General features: G+C 41.7%; 15 non-coding genes across 15 annotated transcripts; all 15 read right to left on the reverse strand.

Moving 5' to 3' along the window:
- Positions 1 to 1450: 1450 nt before the first annotated feature.
- TRNAE-UUC (transfer RNA glutamic acid (anticodon UUC)) lies at positions 1451 to 1522 on the reverse strand. Its single transcript has one exon. It is a non-coding gene; the product is annotated as a tRNA-Glu (tRNA).
- Positions 1523 to 2012: 490 nt separating this feature from the next.
- TRNAY-GUA (transfer RNA tyrosine (anticodon GUA)) lies at positions 2013 to 2098 on the reverse strand. The gene is given in 2 exon segments: positions 2013 to 2048; positions 2062 to 2098. It is a non-coding gene; the product is annotated as a tRNA-Tyr (tRNA).
- Positions 2099 to 2255: 157 nt separating this feature from the next.
- Positions 2256 to 2327, reverse strand: TRNAG-UCC (transfer RNA glycine (anticodon UCC)). The gene has a single exon. It is a non-coding gene; the product is annotated as a tRNA-Gly (tRNA).
- Positions 2328 to 3898: 1571 nt separating this feature from the next.
- On the reverse strand, positions 3899 to 3970 carry TRNAE-UUC (transfer RNA glutamic acid (anticodon UUC)). Its single transcript has one exon. It is a non-coding gene; the product is annotated as a tRNA-Glu (tRNA).
- Positions 3971 to 4460: 490 nt separating this feature from the next.
- On the reverse strand, positions 4461 to 4546 carry TRNAY-GUA (transfer RNA tyrosine (anticodon GUA)). Its single transcript is given in 2 exon segments — positions 4461 to 4496; positions 4510 to 4546. It is a non-coding gene; the product is annotated as a tRNA-Tyr (tRNA).
- Positions 4547 to 4703: 157 nt separating this feature from the next.
- On the reverse strand, positions 4704 to 4775 carry TRNAG-UCC (transfer RNA glycine (anticodon UCC)). The gene has a single exon. It is a non-coding gene; the product is annotated as a tRNA-Gly (tRNA).
- A 1571-nt stretch (positions 4776 to 6346) lies between these two features.
- On the reverse strand, positions 6347 to 6418 carry TRNAE-UUC (transfer RNA glutamic acid (anticodon UUC)). The gene has a single exon. It is a non-coding gene; the product is annotated as a tRNA-Glu (tRNA).
- Positions 6419 to 6908: 490 nt separating this feature from the next.
- TRNAY-GUA (transfer RNA tyrosine (anticodon GUA)) lies at positions 6909 to 6994 on the reverse strand. The gene is given in 2 exon segments: positions 6909 to 6944; positions 6958 to 6994. It is a non-coding gene; the product is annotated as a tRNA-Tyr (tRNA).
- A 157-nt stretch (positions 6995 to 7151) lies between these two features.
- TRNAE-UUC (transfer RNA glutamic acid (anticodon UUC)) lies at positions 7152 to 7223 on the reverse strand. Its single transcript has one exon. It is a non-coding gene; the product is annotated as a tRNA-Glu (tRNA).
- Positions 7224 to 8793: 1570 nt separating this feature from the next.
- On the reverse strand, positions 8794 to 8865 carry TRNAE-UUC (transfer RNA glutamic acid (anticodon UUC)). The gene has a single exon. It is a non-coding gene; the product is annotated as a tRNA-Glu (tRNA).
- A 490-nt stretch (positions 8866 to 9355) lies between these two features.
- Positions 9356 to 9441, reverse strand: TRNAY-GUA (transfer RNA tyrosine (anticodon GUA)). The gene is given in 2 exon segments: positions 9356 to 9391; positions 9405 to 9441. It is a non-coding gene; the product is annotated as a tRNA-Tyr (tRNA).
- A 157-nt stretch (positions 9442 to 9598) lies between these two features.
- Positions 9599 to 9670, reverse strand: TRNAG-UCC (transfer RNA glycine (anticodon UCC)). The gene has a single exon. It is a non-coding gene; the product is annotated as a tRNA-Gly (tRNA).
- A 1570-nt stretch (positions 9671 to 11240) lies between these two features.
- Positions 11241 to 11312, reverse strand: TRNAE-UUC (transfer RNA glutamic acid (anticodon UUC)). Its single transcript has one exon. It is a non-coding gene; the product is annotated as a tRNA-Glu (tRNA).
- Positions 11313 to 11802: 490 nt separating this feature from the next.
- TRNAY-GUA (transfer RNA tyrosine (anticodon GUA)) lies at positions 11803 to 11888 on the reverse strand. Its single transcript is given in 2 exon segments — positions 11803 to 11838; positions 11852 to 11888. It is a non-coding gene; the product is annotated as a tRNA-Tyr (tRNA).
- A 157-nt stretch (positions 11889 to 12045) lies between these two features.
- TRNAG-UCC (transfer RNA glycine (anticodon UCC)) lies at positions 12046 to 12117 on the reverse strand. Its single transcript has one exon. It is a non-coding gene; the product is annotated as a tRNA-Gly (tRNA).
- Between the last annotated feature and the right edge of the window lie 745 nt (positions 12118 to 12862).

Genomic DNA, 12862 nt, shown 5'->3' on the forward strand with positions numbered 1-12862 from the left:
TGTGGGAAATGATGTCATGTAGATGTTATTGTGTCATTTTGCAGCCTTTAGCAGAATTTAGTTTTATGTGGAATATGGAATGTTTCATCAGAACATTTAGAAATCTCGCGGACCTTCAGGAAATGTTAAAAATTGTCATCTTCTGCCTTTGGTCAGATCCTCTGCTCTGGCCTGGCCTCTTTCTACACATAGGTTTCTGTAGCGTAGCGGTTATAACGTTTGCCTCACATGAGGAAGGTCCCCGGTTCGAAACCGGGTAGAAACACTTCTTTTCATTCTTCCCATTTAAAATACAGAGCCGATGACTTCATCAACAAAGAAGGCAATCTGCTCCTCAGTTTTGTACCAGAAGGTGGTGCTGTTTCCCTAGGTCTTGGCCTAATCAAGAAAAAGGTGGTCAATCTACTGATGTCTTTCTTTCAGGTAAATGACTGGTGCTTCACATACTTTTTGCTTTGTTGCATTAGTGTATTCCTTTGTTTTTCTTGTTTGTAATTTGGATTTTGAGACGATTTTTCCATGATATGTTTGAACCTGATGCAGTACTCACTATAACTATAAAATGAAATATCTGGTCATTATATTGTGGTGCTATCAAAACTATACATACAATGTAATGTTGTTATAAATACACCTGTTTTGTGATTCGTACGGATAGTTACCTGTAAGTTGTCGGTGGCCAGACTGGGGATAAGTAAGCAGCACTGGAAGTTTCAGGAATTCCACCCTTCCTCCAGCAATCATCAGATATAGAAGATATAATACTTGATCCCTTTAAGCCCATCTCATGGTGATGGGGCTGCCCTGAGAACAAGAGCAGTATGATCAGGTTTTACCATAAGTTTGTCCGGTGTAATTCACTTTTCCCGCAGTGACAGTTTCTTTTACATAAATAGAATTTTCTGAAGGGACAAATTATACATATTACATATAAAACATATACACTTTATGAAAGGATGTGGACACCCCTCCTAATTATTGAGTTTAGGTATTTCAGCCACATCCATTGCTAACAGGTGTATAAAATCAAGCACATAGTCGACCATCTTCCTAGACAGACATTGGCATTATGTCTCCCTTTTCCTCTTCATCTATCTTTGTTCTCTTTATCTCCCAACCCTTTCTCTTTACCTCTCCCTGTGTGTCCACTTTTTCTTTACCGCTACCTTTTGTCACTTCCTCTCCCTTTTCTTTAATCTATCCTCCTTTTCTTTAATCTCTCCATTTTCATTTTCTTTCCTCCTGTTGCATTTTATATAATCTCTCTAATCTATTTCTCCCCTTTCTGATGTTCCTTGACCAGCCCAAAGAGGTAAGGAATTTGGACCAGTATTTTGAGGTGGCTCTTCAGGTAAGATGAGCCCTGTAGATGTTGGGGAATATGATTAATGCCATTTGATTTGACCAACTAGCAAACGGATAGCAACATAGGGTTCCAATAAAAACTAGCTTCCCATACCGGGAGTCGAACCCGGGCCGCCTGGGTGAAAACCAGGAATCCTAACCGCTAGACCATATGGGATATGTGTCTACACCCTGTTCACACCACATGGGATGGTGTATGTGACGGAGCATCCACAGATCCTAAAGGAGGTTAACCTTTTTCTTTTAAAATACAGTTGTAATGCCTGTCAGTCCGCGGCTGCAGTTGATGAGTTCCTGTTCCAATGATCTTTGTGATATGCGTCAGAGTTTTATTTTCCCTGCAATCCCAGGTGATACACTACAGAGAGATTCCTCCTCCGTACACGAGATAGGGCAGAACTCAAATTATAAAACCCCTCCCCACCTGGTGACCCTCTGTCATTGAAAACAGCATTCCTGATTGCCATTACCTCCACTAGGCGCATCACTGAACTATAGGCATTGTCTACGGCAGAGCCTTTTCTTTGGATCTTCCCAGATAAAGTGGTCCTTTTGCTGCCCACGGAATTCGCACCTAAAGTCCACTCTTCACTCTGTAGGATCAACCTACCATTTTTTTACCCATCTCACAAAAATAAAAAAAGCATTCCTTCGAGCCGGAATCGAACCAGCGACCTAAGGATGTCTGATCGTTTTCTACAGTCCTCCGCTCTACCAGCTGAGCTATCGAAGGTCGTGTTTCTAGGTGCTGTCCATGCTGATTGTACCTGGAGCAGCCCCTCCCCCACCAACATGGTATGCATTGTGTTACAAGCTACATCAAGTGGAAGGGTTAACTGCAAACGGCTTGAAACTTACTGAATAAACTCGGATGTGTAAGAAAAAAAAGTTGCGTTGGCCGGGAATCGAACCCGGGTCAACTGCTTGGAAGGTAGCTATGCTCACCACTATACCACCAACGCCATATGGAAAGATAGGCTTTTACACTAGAGATGGGAAGGTCTGGGGAAAAAAAAGCCCAGAAAAAAACATGAGAAAAAAATGACATTTTCTTCCCGTTTTTTTCCAAAGCCGTTTTTTGTTTGTGGGAAATGATGTCATGTAGATGTTATTGTGTCATTTTGCAGCCTTTAGCAGAATTTAGTTTTATGTGGAATATGGAATGTTTCATCAGAACATTTAGAAATCTCGCGGACCTTCAGGAAATGTTAAAAATTGTCATCTTCTGCCTTTGGTCAGATCCTCTGCTCTGGCCTGGCCTCTTTCTACACATAGGTTTCTGTAGCGTAGCGGTTATAACGTTTGCCTCACATGAGGAAGGTCCCCGGTTCGAAACCGGGTAGAAACACTTCTTTTCATTCTTCCCATTTAAAATACAGAGCCGATGACTTCATCAACAAAGAGGGCAATCTGCTCCTCAGTTTTGTACCAGAAGGTGGTGCTGTTTCCCTAGGTCTTGGCCTAATCAAGAAAAAGGTGGTCAATCTACTGATGTCTTTCTTTCAGGTAAATGACTGGTGCTTCACATACTTTTTGCTTTGTTGCATTAGTGTATTCCTTTGTTTTTCTTGTTTGTAATTTGGATTTTGAGACGATTTTTCCATGATATGTTTGAACCTGATGCAGTACTCACTATAACTATAAAATGAAATACCTGGTCATTATATTGTGGTGCTATCAAAACTATACATACAATGTAATGTTGTTATAAATACACCTGTTTTGTGATTCGTACGGATAGTTACCTGTAAGTTGTCGGTGGCCAGACTGGGGATAAGTAAGCAGCACTGGAAGTTTCAGGAATTCCACCCTTCCTCCAGCAATCATCAGATATAGAAGATATAATACTTGATCCCTTTAAGCCCATCTCATGGTGATGGGGCTGCCCTGAGAACAAGAGCAGTATGATCAGGTTTTACCATAAGTTTGTCCGGTGTAATTCACTTTTCCCGCAGTGACAGTTTCTTTTACATAAATAGAATTTTCGGAAGGGACAAATTATACATATTACATATAAAACATATACACTTTATGAAAGGATGTGGACACCCCTCCTAATTATTGAGTTTAGGTATTTCAGCCACATCCATTGCTAACAGGTGTATAAAATCAAGCACATAGTCGACCATCTTCCTAGACAGACATTGGCATTATGTCTCCCTTTTCCTCTTCATCTATCTTTGTTCTCTTTATCTCCCAACCCTTTCTCTTTACCTCTCCCTGTGTGTCCACTTTTTCTTTACCGCTACCTTTTGTCACTTCCTCTCCCTTTTCTTTAATCTATCCTCCTTTTCTTTAATCTCTCCATTTTCATTTTCTTTCCTCCTGTTGCATTTTATATAATCTCTCTAATCTATTTCTCCCCTTTCTGATGTTCCTTGACCAGCCCAAAGAGGTAAGGAATTTGGACCAGTATTTTGAGGTGGCTCTTCAGGTAAGATGAGCCCTGTAGATGTTGGGGAATATGATTAATGCCATTTGATTTGACCAACTAGCAAACGGATAGCAACATAGGGTTCCAATAAAAACTAGCTTCCCATACCGGGAGTCGAACCCGGGCCGCCTGGGTGAAAACCAGGAATCCTAACCGCTAGACCATATGGGATACGTGTCTACACCCTGCTCACACCACATGGGATGGTGTATGTGACGGAGCATCCACAGATCCTATAGGAGGTTAGCCTTTTTCTTTTAAAATACAGTTGTAATGCCTGTCAGTCCGCGGCTGCAGTTGATGAGTTCCTGTTCCAATGATCTTTTTGATATGCGTCAGAGTTTTATTTTCCCTGCAATCCCAGGTGATACACTACAGAGAGATTCCTCCTCCGTACACGAGATAGGGCAGAACTCAAATTATAAAACCCCTCCCCACCTGGTGACCCTCTGTCATTGAAAACAGCATTCCTGATTGCCATTACCTCCACTAGGCGCATCACTGAACTATAGGCATTGTCTACGGCAGAGCCTTTTCTTTGGATCTTCCCAGATAAAGTGGTCCTTTTGCTGCTCACGGAATTCGCACCTAAAGTCCACTCTTCACTCTGTAGGATCAACCTACCATTTTTTTACCCATCTCACAAAAATAAAAAAAGCATTCCTTCGAGCCGGAATCGAACCAGCGACCTAAGGATGTCTGATCGTTTTCTACAGTCCTCCGCTCTACCAGCTGAGCTATCGAAGGTCGTGTTTCTAGGTGCTGTCCATGCTGATTGTACCTGGAGCAGCCCCTCCCCCACCAACATGGTATGCATTGTGTTACAAGCTACATCAAGTGGAAGGGTTAACTGCAAACGGCTTGAAACTTACTGAATAAACTCGGATGTGTAAGAAAAAAAAGTTGCGTTGGCCGGGAATCGAACCCGGGTCAACTGCTTGGAAGGCAGCTATGCTCACCACTATACCACCAACGCCATATGGAAAGATAGGCTTTTACACTAGAGATGGGAAGGTCTGGGAAAAAAAAAGCCCAGAAAAAAACATGAGAAAAAAATAACATTTTCTTCCCGTTTTTTTCCAAAGCCGTTTTTTGTTTGTGGGAAATGATGTCATGTAGATGTTATTGTGTCATTTTGCAGCCTTTAGCAGAATTTAGTTTTATGTGGAATATGGAATGTTTCATCAGAACATTTAGAAATCTCGCGGACCTTCAGGAAATGTTAAAAATTGTCATCTTCTGCCTTTGGTCAGATCCTCTGCTCTGGCCTGGCCTCTTTCTACACATAGGTTTCTGTAGCGTAGCGGTTATAACGTTTGCCTCACATGAGGAAGGTCCCCGGTTCGAAACCGGGTAGAAACACTTCTTTTCATTCTTCCCATTTAAAATACAGAGCCGATGACTTCATCAACAAAGAGGGCAATCTGCTCCTCAGTTTTGTACCAGAAGGTGGTGCTGTTTCCCTAGGTCTTGGCCTAATCAAGAAAAAGGTGGTCAATCTACTGATGTCTTTCTTTCAGGTAAATGACTGGTGCTTCACATACTTTTTGCTTTGTTGCATTAGTGTATTCCTTTGTTTTTCTTGTTTGTAATTTGGATTTTGAGACGATTTTTCCATGATATGTTTGAACCTGATGCAGTACTCACTATAACTATAAAATGAAATACCTGGTCATTATATTGTGGTGCTATCAAAACTATACATACAATGTAATGTTGTTATAAATACACCTGTTTTGTGATTCGTACGGATAGTTACCTGTAAGTTGTCGGTGGCCAGACTGGGGATAAGTAAGCAGCACTGGAAGTTTCAGGAATTCCACCCTTCCTCCAGCAATCATCAGATATAGAAGATATAATACTTGATCCCTTTAAGCCCATCTCATGGTGATGGGGCTGCCCTGAGAACAAGAGCAGTATGATCAGGTTTTACCATAAGTTTGTCCGGTGTAATTCACTTTTCCCGCAGTGACAGTTTCTTTTACATAAATAGAATTTTCGGAAGGGACAAATTATACATATTACATATAAAACATATACACTTTATGAAAGGATGTGGACACCCCTCCTAATTATTGAGTTTAGGTATTTCAGCCACATCCATTGCTAACAGGTGTATAAAATCAAGCACATAGTCGACCATCTTCCTAGACAGACATTGGCATTATGTCTCCCTTTTCCTCTTCATCTATCTTTGTTCTCTTTATCTCCCAACCCTTTCTCTTTACCTCTCCCTGTGTGTCCACTTTTTCTTTACCGCTACCTTTTGTCACTTCCTCTCCCTTTTCTTTAATCTATCCTCCTTTTCTTTAATCTCTCCATTTTCATTTTCTTTCCTCCTGTTGCATTTTATATAATCTCTCTAATCTATTTCTCCCCTTTCTGATGTTCCTTGACCAGCCCAAAGAGGTAAAGAATTTGGACCAGTATTTTGAGGTGGCTCTTCAGGTAAGATGAGCCCTGTAGATGTTGGGGAATATGATTAATGCCATTTGATTTGACCAACTAGCAAACGGATAGCAACATAGGGTTCCAATAAAAACTAGCTTCCCATACCGGGAGTCGAACCCGGGCCGCCTGGGTGAAAACCAGGAATCCTAACCGCTAGACCATATGGGATATGTGTCTACACCCTGCTCACACCACATGGGATGGTGTATGTGACGGAGCATCCACAGATCCTATAGGAGGTTAACCTTTTTCTTTTAAAATACAGTTGTAATGCCTGTCAGTCCGCGGCTGCAGTTGATGAGTTCCTGTTCCAATGATCTTTTTGATATGCGTCAGAGTTTTATTTTCCCTGCAATCCCAGGTGATACACTACAGAGAGATTCCTCCTCCGTACACGAGATAGGGCAGAACTCAAATTATAAAACCCCTCCCCACCTGGTGACCCTCTGTCATTGAAAACAGCATTCCTGATTGCCATTACCTCCACTAGGCGCATCACTGAACTATAGGCATTGTCTACGGCAGAGCCTTTTCTTTGGATCTTCCCAGATAAAGTGGTCCTTTTGCTGCCCACGGAATTCGCACCTAAAGTCCACTCTTCACTCTGTAGGATCAACCTACCATTTTTTTACCCATCTCACAAAAATAAAAAAAGCATTCCTTCGAGCCGGAATCGAACCAGCGACCTAAGGATGTCTGATCGTTTTCTACAGTCCTCCGCTCTACCAGCTGAGCTATCGAAGGTCGTGTTTCTAGGTGCTGTCCATGCTGATTGTACCTGGAGCAGCCCCTCCCCCACCAACATGGTATGCATTGTGTTACAAGCTACATCAAGTGGAAGGGTTAACTGCAAACGGCTTGAAACTTACTGAATAAACTCGGATGTGTAAGAAAAAAAAGCTGCGTTGGCCGGGAATCGAACCCGGGTCAACTGCTTGAAAGGCAGCTATGCTCACCACTATACCACCAACGCCATATGGAAAGATAGGCTTTTACACTAGAGATGGGAAGGTCTGGGAAAAAAAAACCCAGAAAAAAACATGAGAAAAAAATGACATTTTCTTCCCGTTTTTTTCCAAAGCCGTTTTTTGTTTGTGGGAAATGATGTCATGTAGATGTTATTGTGTCATTTTGCAGCCTTTAGCAGAATTTAGTTTTATGTGGAATATGGAATGTTTCATCAGAACATTTAGAAATCTCGCGGACCTTCAGGAAATGTTAAAAATTGTCATCTTCTGCCTTTGGTCAGATCCTCTGCTCTGGCCTGGCCTCTTTCTACACATAGGTTTCTGTAGCGTAGCGGTTATAACGTTTGCCTCACATGAGGAAGGTCCCTGGTTCGAAACCGGGTAGAAACACTTCTTTTCATTCTTCCCATTTAAAATACAGAGCCGATGACTTCATCAACAAAGAGGGCAATCTGCTCCTCAGTTTTGTACCAGAAGGTGGTGCTGTTTCCCTAGGTCTTGGCCTAATCAAGAAAAAGGTGGTCAATCTACTGATGTCTTTCTTTCAGGTAAATGACTGGTGCTTCACATACTTTTTGCTTTGTTGCATTAGTGTATTCCTTTGTTTTTCTTGTTTGTAATTTGGATTTTGAGACGATTTTTCCATGATATGTTTGAACCTGATGCAGTACTCACTATAACTATAAAATGAAATACCTGGTCATTATATTGTGGTGCTATCAAAACTATACATACAATGTAATGTTGTTATAAATACACCTGTTTTGTGATTCGTACGGATAGTTACCTGTAAGTTGTCGGTGGCCAGACTGGGGATAAGTAAGCAGCACTGGAAGTTTCAGGAATTCCACCCTTCCTCCAGCAATCATCAGATATAGAAGATATAATACTTGATCCCTTTAAGCCCATCTCATGGTGATGGGGCTGCCCTGAGAACAAGAGCAGTATGATCAGGTTTTACCATAAGTTTGTCCGGTGTAATTCACTTTTCCCGCAGTGACAGTTTCTTTTACATAAATAGAATTTTCTGAAGGGACAAATTATACATATTACATATAAAACATATACACTTTATGAAAGGATGTGGACACCCCTCCTAATTATTGAGTTTAGGTATTTCAGCCACATCCATTGCTAACAGGTGTATAAAATCAAGCACATAGTCGACCATCTTCCTAGACAGACATTGGCATTATGTCTCCCTTTTCCTCTTCATCTATCTTTGTTCTCTTTATCTCCCAACCCTTTCTCTTTACCTCTCCCTGTGTGTCCACTTTTTCTTTACCGCTACCTTTTGTCACTTCCTCTCCCTTTTCTTTAATCTATCCTCCTTTTCTCTAATCTCTCCATTTTCATTTTCTTTCCTCCTGTTGCATTTTATATAATCTCTCTAATCGATTTCTCCCCTTTCTGATGTTCCTTGACCAGCCCAAAGAGGTAAGGAATTTGGACCAGTATTTTGAGGTGGCTCTTCAGGTAAGATGAGCCCTGTAGATGTTGGGGAATATGATTAATGCCATTTGATTTGACCAACTAGCAAACGGATAGCAACATAGGGTTCCAATAAAAACTAGCTTCCCATACCGGGAGTCGAACCCGGGCCGCCTGGGTGAAAACCAGGAATCCTAACCGCTAGACCATATGGGATACGTGTCTACACCCTGCTCACACCACATGGGATGGTGTATGTGACGGAGCATCCACAGATCCTATAGGAGGTTAACCTTTTTCTTTTAAAATACAGTTGTAATGCCTGTCAGTCCGCGGCTGCAGTTGATGAGTTCCTGTTCCAATGATCTTTTTGATATGCGTCAGAGTTTTATTTTCCCTGCAATCCCAGGTGATACACTACAGAGAGATTCCTCCTCCGTACACGAGATAGGGCAGAACTCAAATTATAAAACCCCTCCCCACCTGGTGACCCTCTGTCATTGAAAACAGCATTCCTGATTGCCATTACCTCCACTAGGCGCATCACTGAACTATAGGCATTGTCTACGGCAGAGCCTTTTCTTTGGATCTTCCCAGATAAAGTGGTCCTTTTGCTGCCCACGGAATTCGCACCTAAAGTCCACTCTTCACTCTGTAGGATCAACCTACCATTTTTTTACCCATCTCACAAAAATAAAAAAAGCATTCCTTCGAGCCGGAATCGAACCAGCGACCTAAGGATGTCTGATCGTTTTCTACAGTCCTCCGCTCTACCAGCTGAGCTATCGAAGGTCGTGTTTCTAGGTGCTGTCCATGCTGATTGTACCTGGAGCAGCCCCTCCCCCACCAACATGGTATGCATTGTGTTACAAGCTACATCAAGTGGAAGGGTTAACTGCAAACGGCTTGAAACTTACTGAATAAACTCGGATGTGTAAGAAAAAAAACTTGCGTTGGCCGGGAATCGAACCCGGGTCAACTGCTTGGAAGGCAGCTATGCTCACCACTATACCACCAACGCCATATGGAAAGATAGTATTTTACACTAGAGATGGGAAGGTCTGGGGAAAAAAAACCCAGAAAAAAACATGAGAAAAAAATAACATTTTCTTCCCGTTTTTTTCCAAAGCCGTTTTTTGTTTGTGGGAAATGATGTCATGTAGATGTTATTGTGTCATTTTGCAGCCTTTAGCAGAATTTAGTTTTATGTGGAATATGGAATGTTTCATCAGAACATTTAGAAATCTCGCAGACCTTCAGGTAATGTTAAAAATTGTCATCTTCTGCCTTTGGTCAGATCCTCTGCTCTGGCCTGGCCTCTTTCTACACATAGGTTTCTGTAGCGTAGCGGTTATAACGTTTGCCTCACATGAGGAAGGTCCCCGGTTCGAAACCGGGTAGAAACACTTCTTTTCATTCTTCCCATTTAAAATACAGAGCCGATGACTTCATCAACAAAGAGGGCAATCTGCTCCTCAGTTTTGTACCAGAAGGTGGTGCTGTTTCCCTAGGTCTTGGCCTAATCAAGAAAAAGGTGGTCAATCTACTGATGTCTTTCTTTCAGGTAAATGACTGGTGCTTCACATACTTTTTGCTTTGTTGCATTAGTGTATTCCTTTGTTTTTCTTGTTTGTAATTTGGATTTTGAGACGATTTTTCCATGATATGTTTGAACCTGATGCAGTACTCACTATAACTATAAAATGAAATACCTGGTTATTATATTGTGGTGCTATCAAAACTATACATACAATGTAATGTTGTTATAAATACACCTGTTTTGTGATTCGTACGGATAGTTACCTGTAAGTTGTCGGTGGCCAGACTGGGGATAAGTAAGCAGCACTGGAAGTTTCAGGAATTCCACCCTTCCTCCAGCAATCATCAGATATAGAAGATATAATACTTGATCCCTTTAAGCCCATCTCATGGTGATGGGGCTGCCCTGAGAACAAGAGCAGTATGATCAGGTTTTACCATAAGTTTGTCCGGTGTAATTCACTTTTCCCGCAGTGACAGTTTCTTTTACATAAATAGAATTTTCTGAAGGGACAAATTATACATATTACATATAAAACATATACACTTTATGAAAGGATGTGGACACCCCTCCTAATTATTGAGTTTAGGTATTTCAGCCACATCCATTGCTAACAGGTGTATAAAATCAAGCACATAGTCGACCATCTTCCTAGACAGACATTGGCATTATGTCTCCCTTTTCCTCTTCATCTATCTTTGTTCTCTTTATCTCCCAACCCTTTCTCTTTACCTCTCCCTGTGTGTCCACTTTTTCTTTACCGCTACCTTTTGTCACTTCCTCTCCCTTTTCTTTAATCTATCCTCCTTTTCTTTAATCTCTCCATTTTCATTTTCTTTCCTCCTGTTGCATTTTATATAATCTCTCTAATCTATTTCTCCCCTTTCTGATGTTCCTTGACCAGCCCAAAGAGGTAAGGAATTTGGACCAGTATTTTGAGGTGGCTCTTCAGGTAAGATGAGCCCTGTAGATGTTGGGGAATATGATTAATGCCATTTGATTTGACCAACTAGCAAACGGATAGCAACATAGGGTTCCAATAAAAACTAGCTTCCCATACCGGGAGTCGAACCCGGGCCGCCTGGGTGAAAACCAGGAATCCTAACCGCTAGACCATATGGGATACGTGTCTACACCCTGCTCACACCACATGGGATGGTGTATGTGACGGAGCATCCACAGATCCTATAGGAGGTTAACCTTTATCTTTTAAAATACAGTTGTAATGCCTGTCAGTCCGCGGCTGCAGTTGATGAGTTCCTGTTCCAATGATCTTTTTGATATGCGTCAGAGTTTTATTTTCCCTGCAATCCCAGGTGATACACTACAGAGAGATTCCTCCTCCGTACACGAGATAGGGCAGAACTCAAATTATAAAACCCCTCCCCACCTGGTGACCCTCTGTCATTGAAAACAGCATTCCTGATTGCCATTACCTCCACTAGGCGCATCACTGAACTATAGGCATTGTCTACGGCAGAGCCTTTTCTTTGGATCTTCCCAGATAAAGTGGTCCTTTTGCTGCCCACGGAATTCGCACCTAAAGTCCACTCTTCACTCTGTAGGATCAACCTACCATTTTTTTACCCATCTCACAAAAATAAAAAAAGCATTCCTTCGAGCCGGAATCGAACCAGCGACCTAAGGATGTCTGATCGTTTTCTACAGTCCTCCGCTCTACCAGCTGAGCTATCGAAGGTCGTGTTTCTGGGTGCTGTCCATGCTGATTGTACCTGGAGCAGCCCCTCCCCCACCAACATGGTATGCATTGTGTTACAAGCTACATCAAGTGGAAGGGTTAACTGCAAACGGCTTGAAACTTACTGAATAAACTCGGATGTGTAAGAAAAAAAAGCTGCGTTGGCCGGGAATCGAACCCGGGTCAACTGCTTGGAAGGCAGCTATGCTCACCACTATACCACCAACGCCATATGGAAAGATAGGCTTTTACACTAGAGATGGGAAGGTCTGGGAAAAAAAAACCCAGAAAAAAACATGAGATAAAAATGACATTTTCTTCCCGTTTTTTTCCAAAGCCGTTTTTTGTTTGTGGGAAATGATGTCATGTAGATGTTATTGTGTCATTTTGCAGCCTTTAGCAGAATTTAGTTTTATGTGGAATATGGAATGTTTCATCAGAACATTTAGAAATCTCGCGGACCTTCAGGAAATGTTAAAAATTGTCATCTTCTGCCTTTGGTCAGATCCTCTGCTCTGGCCTGGCCTCTTTCTACACATAGGTTTCTGTAGCGTAGCGGTTATAACGTTTGCCTCACATGAGGAAGGTCCCCGGTTCGAAACCGGGTAGAAACACTTCTTTTCATTCTTCCCATTTAAAATACAGAGCCGATGACTTCATCAACAAAGAGGGCAATCTGCTCCTCAGTTTTGTACCAGAAGGTGGTGCTGTTTCCCTAGGTCTTGGCCTAATCAAGAAAAAGGTGGTCAATCTACTGATGTCTTTCTTTCAGGTAAATGACTGGTGCTTCACATACTTTTTGCTTTGTTGCACTAGTGTATTCCTTTGTTTTTCTTGTTTGTAATTTGGATTTTGAGACGATTTTTCCATGATATGTTTGAACCTGATGCAGTACTCACTATAACTATAAAATGAAATACCTGGTCATTATATTGTGGTGCTATCAAAACTATACATACAATGTAATGTTGTTA

This window comes from Spea bombifrons, chromosome 3 (assembly GCF_027358695.1).
Source record: "Spea bombifrons isolate aSpeBom1 chromosome 3, aSpeBom1.2.pri, whole genome shotgun sequence".
NCBI lineage: Eukaryota > Metazoa > Chordata > Amphibia > Anura > Pelobatidae > Spea > Spea bombifrons.